Genomic DNA, 25723 nt, shown 5'->3' with positions numbered 1-25723 from the left:
GCATCTCATATCATGCTTGGTGTTGAGCTTGTTTCCCAACTTGATTTTAATATGAGTCAGAGCCAAACAAACATGCTCGCAAAGGTAGGTTGTAACAAATGGGAGCAACACTTTTACCGCCTAACCTCCTACAATAGGCTTCTCTTTCTTTACCCGAATCCAGAACTCAGAAAGAGACACTTCCTTGAAAAGGTCCTTCAACAGATTTTCACTCTGAACCTCAATAAGTTGCTCTGGGAGTCCTGGAACATCTTCTGGTAGGTCTTTGACATTCACGTTAAAAGGATTTATCACCCATTATTGCGTTCAAATGTGCTCTTCTGAGATTCGCCTATCAAACTCTGCCATCAGTTCAGTCAAGTGTGGCACAATTAAACTTTTGGCATCGCCGTGAGATGTTGTCTCCTCCCATGTTTCTAAAATTCTGCCACAGTTGAAAAAGCTGCAAATTTCCCTCTCTTTACGTTCCCAAGCCACAGTTAAGTTTGCATTTGAAAGAAGACATATTTTCTGCAACTCCAACAATCGTCTGGTTATGGCCTTGCATACTGATAATTAGACCATTGAGTGCACCGAAAATGTCAGTGAGATACCCCAATTATAGGACTGGGATGGAAGCGTAAACTACCTGGACGAGGGATGAAGGAGGCAGGAGAGACCGAGATGTGAAAGACAGGGAAGGAGGGGAGCATGGCGGAGGCAGAATGAGAAGGAATCAAGGATTGGGAAAGGAGTGAAAGGAAGATGAAGGGCGGGGAAGTCTAAGTCTGGCCATGCACACCCGTTTGGCGAGGGAATGATTGGACTCGGACACATTTGCGCCGCGGACCCTGACAGCCCCTCATTCCGGACCAAGGCCCTCAGAGGCGAGACTTTACGGCATCAGAAACGCCGGGGGGCATGGCAGCCCCGTGGTATAGACAACTAGGAGGAGGGAAGGCGGGCTCAGCATTGTGAATATTTCGGAGATATTTTTCCTCACGCCAAGGACGATCCGATTCGACGTTTCAGGAATACATCGACTTTCTGGATCTGAGCGTAAAACATTGACAGCATTTCTCTAAGGTAAAGAGGAACATCCGGCCAGTGCCACTCTACCAAGGCAGCGTTAGTAAGGGTTATAGAGCAAGGGCTAGGTAATCACCCGTCTGAGGCCAAAAGATTTTATGGTATTTTTGAAACGTTCATCCCATGAGAGTATTAGAAACCCGTTTTTTGCTGGTCACAACCCGGCCAACATATAGTGGCAGGGGCATATATGTTGGACCATGCGGTGCGGTGAGGAAAATATTTGACTCCCACGTTTTGGCCCACTGTAGCCTAACTAATGGACCAACATTTGTCATGTTTCACCTGGACGATTCCAATATATGTAGTTACCTAAATTTGTGTAGGTTTTGCTGAGTAACCTAAAATTTGGAGTAATTAAATATATTCTTGTTCTGAACCACAACATTTTTCCACCCGTACTTGAAGAATTTCTTAAATTTAGATCAAAACGTTTTTATAACACAAACAAACGTCAGGCTACTAACACCTAGTAAAAACTTCCTACTTAAATAAATTTTATTTTTTTGCGGGGGTTAGCAAGCTCTCTGGATGAAAATACCTTCTTCACCATCAACATACCGGTACGGCGGTACCCGAGGCTTAGAGACTCCAGAACTCCCATGCTTAGTACTATACATAAAATCAAAACTGAATAACTTTCTAATGTGAACAGGGAGAACTAACCAACAGATTGTATAAGGAAACACTTGATAATGCCAAGAGAGGCGAAACGTTGTCACAATAAAGGCTTCTCCTCAAATGGTGTTTCCTTTTACAAATTTATAATATGATTATTTACTTGATGGGTCAAAGAAAGCAATCAAAACTATGGCCACAGTTACATCCAGGTTTGAGGAGAAGGAATAAAAGAGTCAAAAACTTTGAGAAAAAAATATTGCATCACTTTAAGGGTCAGCTACAGAGGACTAGTGTCAGATGTTTACCGGGTTTAGCCATTCCTCGGGTAGTTGCAAATATTACGTCTGCAGCTTTAGATCCCACAAACCTCTGAGCATGGTCATTTGATTATTTCGTTATTGATAAACCTGTATGCAGAACTTGAAAAAAATGAAGCAAGGTATCAGTTGCTGTTATCTGGCCTTTACTAATTGCTTCAGGTGTCAAAGGATATGGAAGATCTTTGCATTTTTTTTTCTGCATTATAACTGTTTTCAAATATAGAGCTGCTTCAGTCACTTTATGTTCGGGAGAAACAGCATAATTTTGAGCATGTTCCAAAGCCGCTTCAAATTGTAGAGTGCACTATTATGCAAAACATTTCCTTCTTTCTTACTTGAATTAGTCATCTGTAGCTGACCCTTAAAGTGATGCAATATTGTTTCTCCAAGTTTTGACAAGAATATGTGGAAGTTATTCCCTTTTCCTAAACAACTGACAAATACCACGAGTGAATTGATACCATATAGTACAGCGGATCATTGAAACCATTGTGCACTTCATAGTAAAAGCATGAAATTTGGTCTGTATATATATATTTAGGATATATGCTGATATAATAGATATGGAGGCAAAAAATGCGAATTTCCAAGATGGCCGCCAAATCAAATATGGCTGCTGGGCGTTGGTAAAATGACCACAATGTTACATTTATCTTGATATAAACCAAGGTGAACTAGCAGCAATGCACACAATTTGGTGCAGTGATATTATACATATATATATATATATATATATATATATATATATATATATATATATATATATATATATATATATATATATATATATATATATATATTCTCATTTTCAGGAACGTGGTGCAGGTGCTTTTGGCTGATGCTGTTCTGTTGTGAACTTTCTGCAGGAACGGTGCAGGTGTTTGGCTGATGTTGTTCTGCTGTGAACTTCGTGTGTAACTGGCTCGTTACAACAATGAATGAACCAGAACAACCGTCAACTAGCAACGAGAGTAAACAATCCAACTGATTGGAACTTGTGTATTCTCTGTCAAACGATACATCTGAGCAATTACAATGTCCTGCCAACAGCAAAGGGAAAGGTGGGGCTGGTTGGACAACACTTGCCAACAACCTGAATCGCCTGCAGAAATGCAATTCCTTCCATTTTCCCTTGACCTTACCAGAATTGACCAAGGAAGGGGCGTAGAGGCCAGCTTTAGAGACAACTGTGCAAAGTGGCACAAATCGTGTTCCCTTGCAATAAGTGCAAGAACCAGCCGTAGAAAGAGCTGAGAAAACGGAAGTCTGTTGGTGATAACACAAGCTCTCGTAAGTTCACTAGAAGAGACATATCTGCCACTATTTCACGGGTGTGTTTCCTGTGTGACACTGTGACAAAGGAAGAACTTCATAATGTCGAAACATACTCTGTTGATGAAAAGGTTAGAAAATGTGCGTTTGACGTTCAGGATGAGAAATTGATTGCAAAGCTTGGTGGTGGTGATTTGATAGCTCAGGAAGCAAAGTATCACTTGTCATGTTTGGCCCAATTGTATAGAAGGAGAGAGTCAGCTTTGAAGGAAAGTGAAGAACAAGATGGACAAACGTTTCACAGTCTTGCATTTGCTGAACTTGTTGAATATGTTGAAGAACACAGAGTTTCCTGACCCAAAGCCTCTAAGACTGGCTCATCTTACAAGTCTCTATGCTTCCTGTTTGAAGGAGAATGGCATTGAGCAAAGACCACAGTACAAGGTTAAAGAATCGTTTGTTAGGCGCAATTCTGACTTGCAGGCTCATGTTTCAGGTAAAGACGTGCTGCTTGCTTTCACACATCAGGTAGGCAAAACACTTAAGTCTTCCTACAGAGACTCAGGCGATGATGAAGCCTTGTGTCTCGCAAAGGCAGCCAGGCTAATTCGCAGAGACATATTCAATCATAAGTCTAAGTGTTTTGATGGATCATCTATGAATCAGGAAGATAGCATTCCAGAGTCTCTCCTATCTTTGATGACAATGACGCTAACAGGGCCAAGTATTACATGCAACAACAAAGCAAAGTATCAAGCAGCACTTCTCTCATTAAATTCAAGTGTTAAATTCAACAGGCAGCGCTCACAGCCACCAGCAAAGAAAAATGAAACTCCTTTGTACGTACTTGGGCCTCAAGATCCATGCACACACACGAAGTAGGAACTTACTGGATTCTTTCTATCATCTAGGAATGTCAGTATCATATGATAGAGTCCTTCAAGTGTCAAAACACAACTCACCGATGCTGCTGCTATTTCAATGAAATAGAGGCTGTGGTTCCATAAAACCTGCGTCGAGGGATCTTCTTCTGGAGCCGTTGATAATATCGATCATAATCCGAGCTCCTTGACATCACATGGTTCCTTTCATGGAACTGGAATTCTATATTCCAGTATCCCACTATTGAACAAACAGGAGATCCATGCCAAACGCAGCGGCAGCTGAGACCCAAGAAGAAGAAGAAATCAGAGCTGCCAGAGTTCTGCATATGTTCCTCCTGCAGTGTCATGAAGAAACCTCTTGTACCACCACTACTCAATGGTTCTGTTCCTCTAGTGGAAAACAACTGCTTCAACAAGTCCAAAGAAGAGGTTAGCAGTGTGCAAGAGGCAGGCAGTATCAAATCAAAGAATACCCTCTGATGTGTCTTGGGAGCATACCACCACTGAATCTGATCCATGACTCGGATAGGCTGCCATCAGTCACCACTCCTCCCTTTGTTCAGTGAACAAGCGAAGTCTGAAGCTATGATCAAGCATGGTATGAACATGGTCCGCAGGGCTACTGAGTATCTCAATCCAGGTCAGACCTGTATAATAGCTGCAGATCAACTGCTATTCTCAGTTGCTAAAAAGTCAGTGGCAATTTCCAGATCAGCATGGTGAGTCCTCCTTGTAATCATGATGGTGGTCTCCACATTGAAATGGCCTACTTGGAAAGCAGTAGGTCAGTGGGAAGGCAGTGGCTGGACAGACTCACTTGTTGACGCAGGACTTGTTGGATCAGGCAGCAGATTCGTTTTGAAAGCTGCTCATGTGACTCGAACAAGAAGAGCTGAAGTCACAGCGTGTGCTCTACAGATGTTGCTCACTCAGAGTTATCAGGCAGGAGGATTACCTGGGGAGAAGAGCCATGCAACATGGAATCTTGGTCAATCAATCAGCAGACAGTCATCCCACCTTCAAGTACTGGTCTTTTTGTATTAGAGATGGAACTCACCTTGTTTGTGTCAGGTCATTGCGAGAGGGAAATTTTGAACTCTACCTTCAGAGTCTAATTATGGCTCCATGGTTTTTGCTCTTGACCATCACAACTATTCACGGTGGCTACCCATTCACATCAGGATATGACCAACCTCCACACCACTCATCCAGATGTATTCCTGACAGTTCAAGGAAACTTCGTCGTCTGGAAGACATGTAATCGATTTTCAGGAATGTCGATAGATCAAGCGCATGAGCAAAATAATGCTCTGTAAAGGTGAGGGCGGGGCCATTGGCTCACAGAAAATGCTGCTGCTTTGAGAAGGTGGACTGTCGGCGGACCCGAAATGGCTAGAGTGATTGTAGATTTGAAAGCGCCATCGACTGCATTTCATCTACAAGAACACAATTCCAGCATCACGAGGAACATGAGAAAGTCCAATCAACGTTTGTGTCAGATGTCAAGAACTTGCTCAGAGTATTCAGAAGGGTGGAAATCCATTTGACGATGAAACTTCAGAACTGGTTGTTCTTTTCAGGAGACATCATTGACAACTCTGTAATGGAACACTCTACAAGATTAATCTGGCATTGAGCAGTACAACACATTTGTCAATGAGAGAATCATCAACAGATCAAAACCGTTGTCAGATCCAATCAAGAAGAACAATTTTCCGCTGATCTCGCCTACAGTTAAGAAAAGCACAGTCCCTAGTCAGGTATCTTCTTTGGCAAGACTGCTTTATTTGCACGACTCTACATTGCTAGTCAGTCTCGAGAAGGGTCATTAGAGGAATTCTTTATCCCAGTCAGAAAATTGCGTCCTTCAAACAAGCCAGCTGTTAAATTGCTTGGAAGACTTGGCAATGCCCAGTGATGCTGCTCCTGAGGTTGATGCAGTTATGCTAGATGGTCCTGCTGTTAATTTCTCTGACTCCAAATTGCTGACCTTTGCTGAGTATGCTTCAAGATCTTCCTCCCTTTCATCCAAAGAACACTGACCATGTGCGACAGACTGACCTTGTATGGGATGTCTATCATCAGGACAGTCTTAAATCTGATGCCAGGGACAAGCGAGGAACTGGTGCAAGACGACGGTGGCACCAGACAACACAGTTCCAAGAAAGTGGAGGAATTCCTAAAGAACAGTATGAACAAGACAGAATTGTTCCAGTTTCTGTCTGATATGACTGTGTCCTGAGGTTCAAGAGTTGATTGTGGTGACATGGTAGTACAAGGGACCAAGGAAGAATCTGATGCTGCTGTTAATGAAATATCACCTTGTACATGAGAGAAGCTGACACCTGTTTGTTGTTGCACACACTGCAAATGCAGACATGGCTCTCAAAAGATCTCCATCAGAACCGTAGATACGGATGTTGTAGTGTTGGCCACTGCTCTTTGCAACAATCAAACCACAAGAATTGTGGATTGACTTTGGAACAGGAAAAAACAAGGCGTTTCATTCCTGTACATGAACTAGCCATGACTCTCGGTCCACAGAGGTGCACTGGTCTTCACTGTTTCACAGTATTACAGGATGTACAGTTTCTGCAATGTATGGTATAGGCAAGAAAGGCCTGGCTACCTGGGCAAACATATGACCACATCACGACGACATTTGCTAGCCTGTCATCCAACCCTCCACAAGAAATTTCTGACTCTCACTATGCTGAACTTGAACGTTTTGTTGTATTGTTGTATAACAGAACTTCAGCTAGCAGTGATGTTCGGCGAGTTCTTAGAAGGCCGCACGATCGAGAACATCCCACACAAGCAGCCCGACCAGCACGTGCACAAGGCGTTATTTGGGGCCAGGAATATCCTGATATCCTCATGGATGGGATGGGACAAGGCTGGCACAAGTACCGCATGGACACCATTGTGGTCCGCCTCCAGCTTCTGCAACGTGTATTGAACTGTTGTGTTGCAAAGGGTTGCATGGATGCAAATGCCGAAGCGCTTCCTTTGAAATGCACTGATTCTGCAAATGTGCAGGTGATTGTTCCAACTGAATGTACACCCGGTTGCTGGTTGCCCAGGGCAGAATGGGCTTGGGTTAACTTAAGAATATATTGATGTAAAAGCCCAACCATTGCCATATGCCACCTCCAACTCCCAACAGTTTGGTTGAAGAGTCATTCTGGTGGGTGTTATTCATATTCATTTGCTTTTGTTGATTATTGCCCCTAACATGTTACTTCCCATTCATAAGGCATGTTAGGTTTTATATTCATTATTATTAGATTCATTTATATTCAACATTATTCAATGTCAAGCTTATGGAGCACATATTTTTGTAAGGAAATATTTTTTCAATTATAAGTATAATTTCTCTGATATTTATCAGAAAGCATTCAAAAATCGTGTTCCATGAAAATAATCTCGATTTTCTCATATATCTTTAGTTGGCCGCCATCTTGAAAATATGCTTTTTTTCAAATGCCTCCATTTCTAAATTTCATTCCTGTTGGATGAAGAATCACCATGCAAAGTCTCTTGCTTTTACTCAAAAGTGCACAATTTGGCCATTTTGTGTGTCTCATCCGCTGTACTAATAAATTCAGGTCTTTGGTTTTCAATTACAGAAGACTTGATATATTCGGAGATAATAGAAAAAGAATCTGCATGCAGCTCTCTCAGTACTGCATACTCTGACGTGGATTTTGTGATGGATTCAACTCGATCAGCCGAGTTAATGTATGATTTACGACAGCTATGATCGGAGGTGGGCGCGGTACTGAAAAATCAGTAGTGCGGTTGCGGTAGTGCGGTACTTTTTTTGGAGTAGTGCGGTTGCGGTACTGCGGTCCCATTTTTTTTCTTTCCCAGTGCGGTACGTGGTGTGCGGTACTGCAGTACCGGTAGTCACTAGTCAGTATAATAAAAATACTTCAGTGACTATCCTGGCTATCCATTGACTAACTAATAACTTGTAAGATACAAAAAAAAAGGACTAGGGGAGGGCAGGAGGGAGATAAGGGAGGAGGAAGGGGGGGGGGGACAGGGGAATAGAGGACGGGAAGGGGAGGTGGGGGAGGGAAGGGAATGCAACTTTCCGAGGGAAGAGGGAGGGAACAAAGAAGGGGAGGAGGAGATCAGCGTCCTGTGAGAGAGGAGGAAGTGGGGGGTGGAAAGGAAGGAAGGAAGGAAGGACGGAAGGAAGGAAGGAAGGAGGGGAGGGTGGTGCAGCTGCAGGGATATGGGGGAGTGAAGGGGAAGGGGAGGAATATTCTTCAGCGTTTGAGCGAAAACTAAAGAGTACTAATATAGGAAAGTCATGACAGGAAGGGTGAAACATTATTCAAACTGTCCAACATATTAAGACAAAACACATCAACTGCAAATGTTAATAGCGGCTCCCGTGTGAAAGCTTAAGTGCTGGCGTCTCAGGCTCAGCGAAGAAACCACGTGGAAATTTCAACGAGGACATATTTATAATAATAATAATAATAATAATAATGATAGTATATTATTATTATTATTATTATTATTATTATTATTATTATTATTATTATTATTATAATATATTGATCTTGGCTACATTGAAGAGAGAGAGAGAGAGAGAGAGAGAGAGAGAGAGAGAGAGAGAGAGAGAGAGAGAGAGAAGTTACAATGGAGTTTAAAAAAAAAAACATATATAGTATGTGCTATGGTATATGTTATGCATCAAAGAAAAAAAATGTACGGAACATGAGATTGAGCGGCGATCATGGCAAAGCGTAGATATGAAGAAAATATTGCAGCCAACTGCAAAAATACTCCGAAATCCTTCTTCAGTTACATAAACAACAGAAAGGCGAACAGAAGTGGAATTGGACCTTTAACTTACAGTGACGGTGCACTAGTGACTGACAGACAACACATTACAAACTTCTTAAACAATTACTTTTCCTCGGTGTTTAATACTAACAGTCTCCCCACCACTACCACCAACAACAGTACTAATGTAAATCTCTAGCATGCATTGCCTAACTTTAAAATAACAACCGGTGAAGTCATTAAAGCTCTCCAATCACTTAAAACAAATAAAAGTCCCAGACCTGACAAAGTATATCATATACTGCTTAAAGAAACAAAGAGCAAAATACACTACTCCCTCACAACCGTATTCAATACGTCCGTGCGGCAAGGATTTGTCCCTTCGGATTGGAAAAAGGCTAACGTGACACCAATTTTTAAGAAAGGAGACAAATAATACCAGGTAATTACAGGCCCATTAGTCTAACTTCAGTTGTAGGTAAGCTACTTAAAAGCATAATAAGGGACAAAATTGTGAGTTACCTTGAAAGCCACTCATTAATTGGGGATTCACAACATGGCTCCCGTAACAAAAGATCCTGCCTATCAAACCTATTGACCTTTTATAACGACCTCTTCTCAGTTTATGACGAAACCAAATCATTGGATATAGTCTATCTTGATTTCCAGAAAGCGTTTGATAAAGTTCCACATCATAAATAACTTTATAAATTAAAGCAAATAGGTGTTAATGGCCAAGTACACCAATGGATCGCGAATTGGTTGAGCAACAGCCATCAAAGAGTGGTGATTGACGGATTTAACTCAGAGTGGGCGCTGGTCACTAGTGGTGTCCCTCAGGGCTCGGTTCTTGGCCCAGCGCTCTTCATTATTTACATTAACAATGTAGATGTTGGGCTCAATAATCGCATTAGTAAATTTGCGGACGACACAAAGATTGGTAACTCGGTTCTCACTGACGAAGACAGGGATTTGCACAAAATTTCAGCTTGGTCGGATAGATGAAATATGCCCTTTAACGTAGACAAGTGCCAGGTCCTTCAAGTTAGAACAAGAAATAAGAAGTTCGATTACGAGATGCGCGGCGTTAAACTCAAAAGTGTTCAATGCGTTAAGGACCTGTGGGTCAAATCGCGTCAAACCTCAAATTATCACAGCATTGCATCGATGCAGCAATAAAGCGAACAGAATGTTGGGCTTCATTAAAATAAACTTTTACCCCACTTGGAATATGCGGTACAGTTTGGGTCTCCCCACCATGCAAAGGGCATTGCTAAATTAGGTGTTCAGCGTCGGGCAACAAAAGTGATCCCTTCCTTGCGCAATAAATCCTACGAAGAAAGGCTTTCCGCCCTTAACATGTTCTTTCTTGAGAAACGTCGCCTCCGCGGAAGACTGATCGAATGTTTGAAAATACTTAATGGATTCACGAATGTAGACAGATCAAAATTGTTTATGACCGATGACTCTTTGCGAACGAGGAACAATGGCATAAAATTAAAATGTAAACAAGTAAATTCAGACTTCACCAGATTTTTCTTCACCAACGTCGTAGTGCGAGAATGAAATAAGCTCCAACCTTCAGTGGTCCAGGGTAACACGATTGACTCCTTTAAAACAAGCTCGACCGTCACTTCCTAGAACTTAAGGGAACACTCACCCTCTGACAAAAAAAAATAAAAAATAAAAAAGTGTAAGATCTTTTAACTTGAAACTTTCAGGCTATATCCAAATTATCACTATCGGGTGGAGACTGGGGTTGCTGATGAATTAAAATCTCTCTCTCTCTCTCTCTCTCTCTCTCTCTCTCTCTCTCTCTCAGTGTGTGTGTGTGTGTGTGTAACTGGAAACTTCACATCTCCTCTCTTACTAAATCAGCTTCCTCGAGGTTGGGTGTTCTGTATCGTCCACGGCAGTTCTCCGCACATATGCTTTCCATTTATAGAGGCCTTGTCCGCCCTCGTATGCATCTTACGTGTGGGGGAGCTCTACATACACAGCTCTTCTGGACAGAGTGGAGTCTACGGGCCGCTTTCACAGTCATATTGTTTGTTTTAATCGTTAGCAATGGCGGCGATCGCTGCTATAGTTTTTCCACGTAAATCTGGCCGATGGGGTAGTGGCGGCTGCGGGGTTAGCCTAGCGCCGCACCTTGGCACACACACTCAACACCGCTTGCTTCCTCTGCAGCTGACACTACCCCATAGGCCAGTTTCATGTTGAAAACTATAGCGTCGATCGCCGCCATTAGTAACGATCAAAACAAACAAAGTGACTGTGAAAGCGGCCCTTCGGCTCTTCGTCTCATCAGCTCTATTCCTCTTACTGATAGTCTCGTCTACCTTTGAAATTCCGCCACCATGTTGCCTCTCTATCGATATTTTCATGCTGACTGCTCTTCTGAACTTGCTAACCGCATGCCTCCCCCCCTTCCCGCGGCCTCGCTGCACTCGACTCTCCACTCTAGCCCATTCCTATACTGTCCAAACCCCTTATGCAAAAGTTAACCAGCATCTTCACTATTTCAGCCCTTACACTGGTAAACTCTGGTACAGCCTTCCTTCGTCTGCATTTCCTCCTGCCTATGACTTGACCTCTTTCAAAAAGAGTGTATCAAGACACCTCTCCATCCGAAATTGACCTCTCTTTAGGCCACTCTATATTATCTTCTGTTGTGGGAGCGACAAGATAGCGGTCTTTTTTTTCTACACTTTTTGTCGCCCTTGGGCCGACTCTTGTATACAAAAAGTTAAATACTTTTGTAATGGATCAGGGCGTACAGATAACCTGACCTGGCAGCATTATATCCAAGGTAATTACCGATCAAAAAGTTTGAAAATTTGTATGAAGACGTCTTAGAAAATGAAGTTGATTAAAAGTTTGAGACACTCGGTCACTAGACCACTGCGCACCTGCTCCAGGCGTGCAAGAAAGCTTGATGTTTTCAAGCATTTCAGCCGGTAATTTTATCTTATCATTATTGGTAATCAAAGTATATCCTCGAAAAATAAAAAATAGTATAAAAATCACACGATAAGGATTCTGAGTACCATTTATCTTCCGTCTTCACTAAAGGTAAGTTGCTTGCTGTCGTCGCCACACTTCCCTTGTAATTATTATTCGATCCTGAGGACCTTTGTCGCTTGTGTTCCTTGCGGCAGACGTGACTTGCTCGTTAAAATAACCTTGTGCTCTGTAAGTCTCCTTCCTGCACGACAAGGGTCTTGGCCTGTAACCTGAGCATGGGCACGGCACGGTGCGGTACGGTTATGATCCTAATTTCCCCGTTCCCGTTTCAGCCATAGCCTGTAGGTGCCGGAGCCGCCCGGGTGGCTTTTCACACACCCTTTATTTTGTTCCATCACTGTGCGTTTATGATAATTATTACGGTGTATTTTGTTCATAGGTAACCATCCTCAATAATTAAACTTCATCGTTCGAAACCTTATATGCTTGTTAGTAATGGATAGTCTGTAAAAAAATGAACTTTATATAAAGCTACTTTTGATGATGTCGGCACGAGCGAGATTAGGCTATTGGATATTATATTATTTTGAATTACCTCTCCATTAGGACTGTACTTTGTCCTTTAGTCATTTGATCTTATAAACAAGCACATTTTATCATTCTACAACAATTACAATAAACTAGGCAGCATAATTTATTTACATATTTATATATTTATATATATCCGTACCCATTGTTTTCGTACGCAGCTGAAAGTTCTCCCGAGACGCCTCGCGGAGGGAAGGCGAGAAGGGACGCACTATAAGTTATTCCTTCAACTCGAAATAGATTGCAAACGTGTTGTCGTACATAAGAGATGAAATTGCCGTGTCAGAGCTTATTCTGTCAAACATTTAATGTTATATATACAACAAACACATCGACCCAGAAAAGTTTGCAGCTATTTAGTGAGGAAGTTGCATTACAGATCCCAATGACATGTTTCACTAAATAGCTCCAAATTTTCTGGGGTCGGTGTGTTTGTTGTGCTGTGTACCAATAAATGATTGACAGAATAAGCTCTGGCACGGCAATTTCATCTCTTATGTACGGCAACACGTACGTTTGCAATCTATTCCGAGGTGGAAGGATAACTTCAGTGCGTCCCTTCTCGCCTTCCATCCGCTGGACTTTCCGCACTTCAAGTTTTCAGTTTGATCTGTGGTTCACTATCTCGCGTAATAGTTACTTCTTTCTTTCATCAATAAACTTAGGATGGTAGTGCACTGGAACTGTAATGAATAAATTTCAAATTCACAAATATAAATAACATAAGGCGAGTATAAAAATAGGTCAAAGTGGTTGTTATGAATGTTTACCAAGCTTTACTTCATTTGGATTATTTTTACAGAATTACCAAGGCGTTGAAAAAGTAAATAATAACAGCTGACACATACAATTCTCCTGAACACGATAATATTATCAGAGTTTAGGTAATCCGAAAAGGTGGAAACACAATTACTATATTATGTTGTAAACACACACACACACACACACACACACACACACACACACTGAGCTCTGTGCTCTTCCGTAGGGGAACGGCTGGCTGTCTCGAAAGAGACCCGCAGCAGACCAAGAGGAGGTGAATTACACACACACACACGTAAAAGAACCTGGTTCGATTCCTGGCAGGACGGAAAAACTTGGGCATGTTTCCTTACACGTGTAACCCCACTTCACATGGCAATAATTTGATACCGGATGTAAATCGAGAATTTGTGATCTCGTAGCCGGAGAGTGAGTGTGTGTGTCTATATATATATATATATATATATATATATATATATATATATATATATATATATATATATATATATATATATATATATATATATATATATATTCACTCTGTCATCCCTTACACTGGTAAACTCTGGTACAGCCTTCCTTCGTCTGTATTTCCTCCTGCCTATGACTTGACCTCTTTCAAGAAGAGTGTATCAAGATACCTCTCCATCCGAAATTGAAGTCTCTTTAGGCCACTCTATATTATCTCCTGTTGTGGGAGCGACAAGATAGCGGGGTTTTTTCCTACACTTCTTGTTGCCCTTGGGCCGACTCTCGAAAAAAAGTCAAAATACTTTTGTAATGGATCAGTACGTACAGATAACCTGACCTGGCAGTATTATATCCAAGGTAATTACCGATCAAAAAGTTTGAACATTTGTGTGAAGACTAATTCTTCACGTCTAAGAAAATGAAGTTGATTAAAAGTTTGAGACACTAGGTCACTAGACCACCGCGCACCTACTCCAGGCGTGCAAAAAACCTTGATGTTTTCAAGCATTTCAGCCGGTAATTTTATCTTATCATTATTGGTAATCAAAGTATATATTCGAAAAAAAAAATTGTATAAAAATCACACGATAAGGATTCTGAGTACCATTTATCTTCCGTCTTCACTAAAGGTAAGTTGCTTGCTGTCGTCGCCACACTTCCCTTGTAATTATTATTCGATCCTGAGGACCTTTGTCGCTTGTGTTCCTTGCGGCAGACGTGACTTGCTCGTTAAAATAACCTTGTGCTCTGTAAGTCTCCTTCCTGCACGACAAGGGTCTTGGCCTGTAACCTGAGCATGGGCACGGCACGGTGCGGTACGGTTATGATCCTAATTTCCCCGTTCCCGTTTCAGCCATAGCCTGTAGGTGCCGGAGCCGCCCGGGTGGCTTTTCACACACCCTTTTTGTTCCATCACTGTGCGTTTATGATAATTATTACGGTGTATTTTGTTCATAGGTAACCATCCTCAATAATTAAACTTCATCGTTCGAAACTTTATATGCTTGTTAGTAATGGATAGTCTGTAAAAAAATGAACTATACATAAAGCTACTTTTGATGGTGTCGGCACGAGCGATATTAGGCTATTGGATATTATATTATTTTGAATTACCTCTCCAGTAGGACTGTACTTTGTCCTTTAGTCATATGATCTTATAAACAAGCACATTTTATCATTCTACAGCAATTACAATAAACTAGGCAGCATAATTTATTTACATATTTATATATATCCATATCCATTGTCTTCGTACGCAGCTGAAAATTCTCCCGAGACGCCTCGCGGAGGGAACGGGAAGGGACGCATTGTAAGTTATTCCTTCAACTCGAAATAGATTGCAAACGTGTTGTCGTACATAAGAGATGAAATTGCCATGTCAGAGCTTATTCTGTCAAACATTTAATGTTACATATATACAACAAACACATCGACCCAGAAAAGTTTGCAGCTATTTAGTGAGGAAGTTGCATTACAGATCCCAATGACATGTTTCACTAAATAGCTCCAAATTTTCTGGGGTCGGTGTGTTTGTTGTGCTGTGTACCAATAAATGATTGACAGAATAAGCTCTGGCACGGCAATTCCATCTCTTATGTACGGCAACACGTACGTTTGCAATCTATTCCGAGGTGGAAGGATAACTTCAGTTCGTCCCTTCTCGCCTTCCATCCGCTGGACTTTCCGCACTTCAAGTTTTCAGTTTGATCTGTGGTTCACTATCTCGCGTAATAGTTACTTCTTTCTTTCATCAATAAACTTAGGATGGTAGTGCACTGGAACTGTAATGAATAAATTTCAAATTCACAAATATAAATAACATAAGGCGAGTATAAAAATAGGTCAAAGCGGTTGTTATAAATGTTTACCAAACTTTCCTTCATTTGGATTATTTTTACAGAATTACCAAGGCGTTGAAAAAGTAAATAATAACAGCTGACACATACAATTCTCCTGAACACGATAATATTATCAGAGTTTAGGTAATCCGAAAAGGTGGAAACACAATTACTAGATTATGTTGTAAACACACACACACACACACACACACACACACACACTGAGCTCTGTGCTCTTCCGTAGGGGAACGGCTGGCTGTCTCGAAAGAGACCCGCATCAGACCAAGAGGAGGTGAATTACACACACACACACACGTAAAAGAACCCGGGTTCGATTCCCTGGTTGGACGGAAAAACTTGGGCATGTTTCCTTACACGTGTAACTCCACTTCACATGGCAATAATTTGATACCGGATGTAAATCGAGAATTTGTGATCTCGTAGCCCGGAGAGTGAGTGTGTGTATATATATATATATTCACTCTTTCATCCCTTACACTGGTAAACTCTGGTACAGCCTTCCTTCGTCTGTATTTCCTCCTGCCTATGACTTGACCTCTTTCAAGAAGAGTGTATCAAGACACCTCTCCATCCGAAATTGACCTCTCTTTAGGCCACTCTATATTATCTCCTGTTGTGGGAGCGGCAAGATAGCGGGGTTTTTTTCTACACTTTTTGTTGCCCTTGGGCCGACTCTTGAAAAAAAAGTAAAATACTTTTGTAATGGATCAGGGCGTACAGATAACCTGACCTGGCAGTATTATATCCAAGGTAATTATCGATCAAAAAGTTTGAACATTTGAGTGAAGACTAATTCTTCACGTCTAAGAAAATGAAGTTGATTAAAAGTTTGAGACACTCGGTCACTAGACCACTGCGCACCTATCCCAGGCGTGCAAGAAAGCTTGATGTTTTCAAGCATTTCAGCCGGTAATTTTATCTTATCATTATTAGTAATCAAAGTATATATTCGAAAAAAAAAATAGTATAAAAATCACATGATAAGGATTCTGAGTACCATTTATATTCCGTCTTCACTAAAGGTAAGTTGCTTGCTGTCGTCGCCACACTTCCCTTGTAATTATTATTCGATCCTGAGGACCTTTGTCGCTTGTGTTCTTTGCGGCAGACGTGACTTGTTCGTTAAAATAACCTTGTGCTCTGTAAGTCTCCTTCCTGCACGACAAGGGTCTTGGCCTGTAACCTGAGCATGGGCACGGCACGGTGCGGTACGGTTATGATCCTAATTTCCCCGTTCCCGTTTCAGCCATAGCCTATAGGTGCCGGAGCCGGCCGGGTGGCTTTTCACACACCCTTTTTGTTCCATCACTGTGCGTTTATGATAATTATTACGGTGTATTTTGTTCATAGGTAACCATCCTCAATAATTAAACTTTATCCTTCAAAACCTTATATGCTTGTTAGTAATGGATAGTCTGTAAAAAAATGAACTATACATAAAGCTACTTTTGATGATGTCGGCACGAGCGAGATTAGGCTATTGGATATTATATTATTTTGAATTACCTCTCCAGTAGGACTGTACTTTGTCCTTTAGTCATTTGATCTTATAAACAAGCACATTTTATCATTCTACAACAATTACAATAAACTAGGCAGCATAATTTATTTACATATTTATATATTTATATATATCCGTACCCATTGTCTTCGTACGCAGCTGAAAGTTCTCCCGAGACGCCTCGCGGAGGGAAGGCGAGAAGGGACGCACTATAAGTTATTCCTTCAACTCGAAATAGATTGCAAACGTGTAAGAGATGAAATTCAGAGCTTATTCTGTCAAACATTTAATGTTACATATATACAACAAACACATCGACCCCAGAAAAGTTTGTAGCTATTTAGTGAGGAAGTTGCATTACAGATCCCAATGACATGTTTCACTAAATAGCTCCAACTTTTCTGGGGTCGATGTGTTTGTTGTGCTGTGTACCAATAAATGATTGACAGAATAAGCTCTGGCACGGCAATTTCATCTCTTATGTACGGCAACACGTACGTTTGCAATCTATTCCGAGGTGGAAGGATAACTTCAGTGCGTCCCTTCTCGCCTTCCATCCGCTGGACTTTCCGCACTTCAAGTTTTCAGTATTCTCTGTGGTTCACTATCTCGCGTAATAGTTACTTCTTTCTTTCATCAATAAACTTAGGATGGTAGTGCACTGGAACTGTAATGAATAAATTTCAAATTCACAAATATAAATAACATAAGGCGAGTATAAAAATAGGTCAAAGTGGTTGTTATGAATGTTTACCAAGCTTTACTTCATTTGGATTATTTTTACAGAATTACCAAGGCGTTGAAAAAGTAAATAATAACAGCTGACACATACAATTCTCCTGAACACGATAATATTATCAGAGTTTAGGTAATCCGAAAAGGTGGAAACACACTTACTATATTATGTTGTACACACACACACACACACACACACACACACTGAGCTCTGTGCTCTTCCGTAGGGGAACGGCTGGCTGTCTCGAGAGAGACCCGCAGCATACCAAGAGGAGGTGAATTACACACACACACACACGTAAAAGAACCCGGGTTCGATTCCCAGGCTGGACGGAAACACTTGGGCATGTTTCCTTCCACGTGTAACCCCACTTCACATGGCAATAATTTTATACCGGATGTAAATCGAGAATTTGTGATCTCGTAGCCCGGAGAGTGAGTGTGTGTATTGGCTTCATTCCCATCCATAGACCGGTCATATAATGAGTTCAAAGGTTGCTCCCAGAGGATGGTGGCTCACAGGGATCCACAGTGATCTGCAAGCCCGTATATATATATATATATATATATATATATATATATATATATATATATATATATATATATATATATATATATATATATATATATATATATATATATATATATATATATATATATATATATATATATATATATATATATATATATATATATATAAGAAGATAATAAAATAAGAACGTAAGTAGTCTGCAAGAGGCCGGTTGGCCTAAACAAGGCAGCTCCTGTACACTCAACCTCACCTTACCTCACCATCCATGGCTTTATCTAACCTCTTCCTGAATGTATCTATGGTATTGGCTCCCAAGCCTGTTCCATTCATCTACCACTCTATTGGTGAGCCAATTCTTGCCAATGTCTTTGTTGAATCTGTATTTGTCTAACTTAAAACCATTGTTACGCGTCCTATCTGGCTCTTTTACTATGAAAATCTTATTGACATCCCCTTTATTAAAGCCTTTCATCCACTTACAGACTTCGATCAAGTCTTCTCGCAACCTTCCCCTTTCTAGGGAGTGTAGATTTAATTGCTTCAGCCTGTCTTCATAAGGCAAGTTTCTCACCCCCTGAATCATCTTTGTCCTCCTCCTCTGTATATATATATATATATATATATATATATATATATATATATATATATATATATATATATATATATATATATATATATATATATATACATATATATATATATATATATATATATATATATATATATATATATATATATATTTTACAGCAGAGGAGTCAGTTCAAGGACATAAAGGTAACAAATGTTAAAAAAAAAAAATGCTCCTAAAAAGAGTTAAGAGGAGTGGCCGAAAGATAGGTCAGTTTCGGGAGGAGAGGTGTCCTGATACCCTCCTCTTGAAGGAGTTCAAGTCGTAGGCAGGAGGAAATACAGATGAAGGAAGATTGTTCCAGAGATTACCAGCGTGAGGGATGAAAGAGTGAAGATGCTGGTTAACTCTTGGGTAAGGGATTTGGACAGTAAAGGGATGAGCTTGAGTAGAAAGTCGTGTGTGGCGAGGCCGCGGGAGGGGGGGAGGCATACAGTTAGCAAGTTCGGAAGAGCAGTCAGCATGAAACTATCGATAGAAGATAGAAAGAGAGGCAACATGGCGGCGAAATTTAAGAGGTAGAAAACTATTAGTAAGAGGAGGAGAGATGATGAGACGAAGAGCCTTAGACTCCACTCTGTCCAAGAGAGCTGTGTGAGTGTAGCCCCCCCACACGTGAGATGCATACTCCATACGAGGGCGGACAAGGCCCCTGTAAATGGATAGGAGCTGTGCCTTTATAAACATTTGCCTGTGCCACAGCGAGCTTGGGCCGACAACCAGGCCCCCACCAAGAAAGCCTACCCCAGCTCTCGGCTAATACGTAAAAAAGTAAATAAATAACACGGGTAGTCTTACACAGTGTTCAAGGACTTACAACTGTATACACTAAACTTACATCGGTATACACTATAATGATTCATCAGTGTTTCTTCTGGCCATTCCTGTTTATATTAGCAGGAGCCGCGATTGGAGTTTTTTTTTTTTGTGTGTGTGTTCGTGTTTATTGACTTTTACCGTAAATAGTAATAATCTCATCGGTAGAAAATTTTAAGGGCTGCGACTACGGGGTGTCCTCCTGTGTATATGGTACGTCCATTAGCTTTGAAATCTTAGTATGTTTTTTGTCGGTGTAAAGGTGCGATACTCTGTGAATTTACATTAAATTAGGGTGAGGAGACTCAAACAAAGCGTTTTTTTTGTTTGTTTGTTTCGCATACTTTATATTTCAGTTAATCGCTTTGAAAAAAAAACATAGAAACTTTGTTTACCTATCTACATTTCGCATTGATAAAATTTTGGACTTTTTGTTTTGTCTTCGAAAAAAAAATTGTCACGATTTTTTTCATTGTGTCCCGTTTTCTTTTGACATTTTTTGACATTTTATCAATAGCAAAAATTGTCCTTTATTTTTATTTTTAAATGATACCTAACAAAAGTCGGTCAGACTTTTTTTCGATTTTGTGATTTTTTTTTTAATTTAAAAACTACTTTTCGAGATATTGGCTCCAAATATGGTTTTCCATTTCATCCCCGTCTTGCCATTTGTATTTATTATTCACGTATTATTGTGTATACCTTGTTGACTTACTGAAGAATGATAAGGCGTCTGGTCCCGCACACCCGCTCGCTTCTGCCTCTAAATACCTCGCTTCTACGCTACTCTCTTGCTTGTTTTCTGAGTTGGCCGCTCCATAAGCCCTCTTGATGTTGATGACTATTTCTGGTTGCCTTGCGCTTGTACATCATTTGTAAGGACGTTTTTTTGGCTGGAGTGGAGAGAAAACTACGACGCACTCTCCCCGTCTGTTCCGACTGGCACTGGCTTTGGCGCCTCTCTTCCTCCCCTGTCTCGCCGCTCGGAGGAGAGAATGACATGAGAAACTTTACGGAGAAAAAAATATTCAAATGTAATTTTTACTTATATACAAGCATTGAACGATACATGCACATGTTGACGCGTATGTCCGGCTATGACGCAACAGCCCCTCCAGGTGGAAGGGGTTCTAATTTTACGAAAACAAGCCTCACCACCTGGCAGTTTAGGCTTTCCCGGCCATGCTGAGCGAAAAACATGTACTCTTACTATTTTAAATATATTCGTCGAAAAATACCCCGTAGTAACTCACGGATTGAATAAAGTAACTCACTACCAATCATCAGTAATCGTGACTAATTTGTGGTAATTGTGGCTGTTATTGATAATCTGGAAGATAAATTGTATATGAAATTTACTTTGAATTTCGGAATTACTCCAAGTGTGTCGTGTGTCCGTCCTCTAACATCATATGGTGGGCCAGAGGGAATTACCCGTGTGTGGATAAGATTGCCTTTGTACGCTGTCATTATTGCACACACACACACACACACACACACACACACACACACACACAACACTGTTCGGCTGCAAATTATAATTATAAGTTCGGGCGTTCCTTCGCCGCCACCATTACCGTGGCCACCAGACTTCTGTCCACAGCTTCTACTCTGCTGCTGTCAAGTATCTGAGTCAATGGAACGATGTATTTACGTTAGTACATACGTTTTATTACAACAATCAGTCTTGGCTGATATTGGTGACACATTTACCGGGGTTGTGGATAGTGTGCCTCCGCGGTGTGGTGGGCAGCGCGCGGAGCTACGAATCCACGGGCCTGGGAAGATATGCCGGCCGCATATTTAGGAAGGTAGCTACGGTTTTCTAATGCCGCGCCACACTCCTCGCTGATTCGCCGGCTGGCTCTCAATCTCCGCCCACACTCAACGCGCGTGCGCGTGCGTGGGTATTTACCCCGTTGTATTTACCTAGTTGTGACATACGGGAAAAGAGCTATGCTCGCGCTGTCCCGTCTCCATATTCACTCTTATCCAACTTTTCTTTAAAATCATGAATGTTTCTTGCACAAACCACCTTCTCCTTCAGTCTATTCCATAGCTCAATGTTTTTGTTTGGGAAGGTACACTTTTTCACATCTCTCCTACACGTGGTCGCCCTCAACTTCTTTCCATGTCCTCTTGTTTCTCTCTCGTTCCACACACACAGATCCTCTCTGTCCAAATGCTCCATTCCGCTCGCCACCCTGTACACCGATATCAGAGCTCCTCTGTCTCTTCTTCTCTCCAGGGTTGTGAGCCCCATGCTATTGAGTCTCTCCTCATAAGTCCGATCTCGAAGTTTCGGTACCATCTTAGTTGCCACTCTCTGCACTCTTTCCAGCTTCTTTATGATCTTCTTTTCGTGAGGAGACCAGACCACTGCTGCATACTCTAACTTTGCCCTTATCATTGGGATTATTATTTTCTTCATCATCTCCTCATCCAAGTACACAAATGCCGTCCTTATGTTCCTCAGCAAATTCAGAGTTTGTCATGTTATCCTGTTGATGTGTTTGTCCGGTGACATATTCTCTGAGAGTCACTCCCAAATCTTTTTCCTCCACTCCTCTGCATATTATCTTACTTCCCATCTTAAAATCATATTTACATCTTCTGCCACTCCTACCAAACTCCATTTTTTTTTTACATTTCCCGAGGTTGAATTCCATCTGCCATGTACCACTCCACTCCCATATTATATCCAGGTCCGTTGCAATGCCTCACAGTCCTCCACATTATTCACTCGTCTCAATAGTTTTGCATCATCTGCAAACAAACTCACATAACTGGACACTCCATCCACCATATTTCATATAAACAGGAAACATTATTGGTGCCAACATCGAACCTTGCGGGACTCCACTCATCACAGGGCACCAGTTGGAAACCCTGTCCCTGATTATCGTCCTCATTTCCCTGTTAGTTAGGAAGTCAGACACGGAAGTGGAATAAAGGCGGTGCTGTGAAAAAGAAAGATGGGACAGTCTTGATGGATGCAGAGGAGGCGGGACAAAGATGGAGTGAATATAATATTATTATTATAAGAGAGCTGTTTAGTGATGAGAGACCAGAGATGGATGACACGGCCGAAGGAAATGAAGGCCTAGAAATTTTAGAGTGAAGTAAAATGGGCAATGAAAGACCTGAAGAGAGGAAAGGCAGCAGGAGGCGAGAGTGTTACAATATAAATGTTGCAAGCAGTTGAAGATATGGCAGTAAAGTGTATCAGAGATAGTGAACAAGGTCTACAATTCTTTTTTTCTTTTACAGCAGAGGAGTCAGTTCAAGGGCATAAAAAAGGTAACAAATGTGAAAAATAAAACTGCAACTCACTGCTCATATAAAGAGTTAGAGTAGTGGCCGAAAAATAGGTCAATTTCGGAAGGAGAGGTGCCCTGATACCCTCCTCTTGAAGGAGTTCAAGTCGTAGGTAGGAGGGAATACAAATGAAGGAAGATTGTTCCAGAGTTTACCAGCGTGTGGGATGAGAGAAGGAAGATGCTGGTTAACTCTTGCGTAAGGGATTTGGACAGTAAAGGGATGATCTTGAGTAGAAAGTCGTGTGTGGCGAGGCCGCGGGAGGGGGGAGGCATGCGGTTAGCAAGTTCAGAAGAGCAGTCAGCATGAAAATATCGATAGCAATAGAGAGAGAGGCGAAATTTAAAAGGCAGAAGACTATCAGTACAGTAAGAGGAGGAGAGCTGATGAGACGAAGAGCCTTAGACTCCACTCTGTCCAAGAGAGCTGTGTGAGTGGAACCCCCCACACGTGAGATGCATACTCCATACGAAGGCGGACAAGGCCCCTGAAAATGGATAGCAACTGTGCGGGGGAGTAGAACGGCGGAGACGGCACAGAACGCACAGCCTCGAAGAAGGTGATTTAGGAAGAGAAGATACATGAAGATTACAGTTTAGATTTGAGTTAAGGATAAACCGAGGATGTTTAGTGTTGAAGAAGGTGATCGCTGAGTGTTGTCAAAGAATAGGGGATAGTTGTTCGGAAGATTGTGTCGAGTGGATAGGTGGAGAAACTGTGTTTTTGAGGTGTTGAAGGACACGAAGTTCTTCTTTTCCTAGTCGGAAATAATAGTAAGGTCTAAGGCTAAGCGTTCTGGCGCCTCCATCCTGGAATCATTTAGATCATGTTGGGTGGGTCTTCTATTAAAAGAAGTTGAGTAATGCAGAGTAGAGTCATCGGTGTAAGAATGGATAGGGCAGTTCGTTTTGGAAAGAAGATCTTCAATGAACAACAGAAAGAGAGTGGGAGATAGGGCAGAGCCCTGCGGAACACCAGTATTAATAGATTTAGGGGAAGAACAGTGACTGTCTATCACAGCAGAAATAGAACGGTCAGAGAGGAAACGTGAGATAAAGGTACAGAGAGAAGGATAGAAACCGTAGGAGGGTAGTTTGGAAAGCAAAGATTTGTGCCAGACCCTATCAAAGGCTTTTGATATGATATCTGGACAGATAACTGAACAAATGTGTAAATCCGTGTTTATCGCAATACCAAAAGTAAGCGGAACACTTGACTGCGATAAGCACAGAACCATCAGTATCATGAGCTAAATAACAAAAATCATACTGAAAGTTATACTCAAACGATTACGTGGAAGAAAAAGAAGTGAGGTCTCGGACGAGCAATGTGGATTTGTGGAAGGAAAAGGCACGAGTAATGCAATATTTATGTTGAGAACAATGGCAGAGAGGGTGATAGAGAAACAAAGATACCTGTATGTCTGCTTTATTGACTATGAAAAAGCCTTTGATAGAGTTAGACATGAAGACTTAATGGAACTATTGAAAAGCATTAGGGTGAACGGAAGATAACTCAGAGTGATAAAGAATCTATACTGGCACAAAAGTCGTGTGTAAGAGTAGATGGCGAAGATACAGAGTGGCAGAACACCAGAAGAGGTGTCATGCAGGGTTGTGTAATGTCACCGGATCTGTTTTCATTGTTTGGAGAAATAATAATGCGGACTATCAGAGAAAGTGAGGGATAAGTATTGGACGTAATGTAAATGACATAAGGTGTGCCGATGACACTGTGCTGATAGCAGACAATAAAGAAAAAAATACAATTAATGCTCAACCGAGTAAAAGAAGAAAGGGAATCCAAAGGTTTGACAATTAAGGTATAGAGAACGAAGTGGTTGGTAATGTCAAAGAATGCACAGATACCACGAATGGAGCTGCGATGAACGGTGGAGAGGGTAGAGAACTTTAATTATTTGGGAAGTGTTGTGACCGAGGATATAAGGTGTGACACAGAAATTAAAAGGAGAATAGGTATAGCAAAGACCGCATTTTGCTATTGAATAACATAGTTTTCTATAAAAAAACACGGAAAAGCTTAATAAAAATTCATGTGTGGTCAACAATGTTATATGGTGTGAAAAGTCGGACTATATCAAAGACGATGTTGAATAGGCTGGAGGCGATGGAGATGTGGCTGTGGAGGAGGAGGATGAAGATCACGTGGACGGCAAGAAGGTCGAACGAAGAAGTATTGGAGATGGTGGGAAAGAGGAGGGAGCTGATGGGGGCGGTGAGATTGAGACAACTGAAATTTTTTGGGCACGTAATGAGGAGAGAGGGGCTGGAGAATCTGATAATGACAGGAATGGTGGAGGGAACCAGAGGGAGAGGAAGACCGAGAGTGAAATACATGGACGGATTGGTAAAGCTGGCACGGGGGAACATGACGGGTGGACAGTTCATCAGGGCCACGAGGGACAGAAGAAGATGGAAGTCCATGGTTGCCCACGTGCGGTACTATGTAAAATGTTTTTTTTTCTTCAGATTCAGGTACTTTCCATCCGCCCAGCCTTCTCTCTCCTGTATTAAATATGTCACCCTTAAGTAGTAACACAACAAGTTGGTGACGCAAG

General features: G+C 41.4%; 1 protein-coding gene across 2 annotated transcripts in view; it reads left to right on the top strand.

Moving 5' to 3' along the window:
- The first annotated feature begins 14363 nt into the window (after nucleotides 1-14363).
- LOC127002443 (demethylmenaquinone methyltransferase-like) overlaps nucleotides 14364-25723 on the top strand; it is a 38139-nt gene continuing 26779 nt past the window's right edge. The window contains exon 1 of one of the 2 annotated variants that reach the window (XM_050868409.1): nucleotides 14364-14385. The gene's annotated coding sequence lies outside the window, so the exon portion shown is untranslated. The remainder of the gene's footprint in view (nucleotides 14386-25723) is intronic. The other variant, XM_050868408.1, reaches the window with a different exon arrangement.

The sequence above is a fragment of the Eriocheir sinensis genome, chromosome 23 (assembly GCF_024679095.1).
Source record: "Eriocheir sinensis breed Jianghai 21 chromosome 23, ASM2467909v1, whole genome shotgun sequence".
Lineage (NCBI taxonomy): Eukaryota > Metazoa > Arthropoda > Malacostraca > Decapoda > Varunidae > Eriocheir > Eriocheir sinensis.
This window is presented reverse-complemented; position numbering and strand designations above follow the sequence as displayed.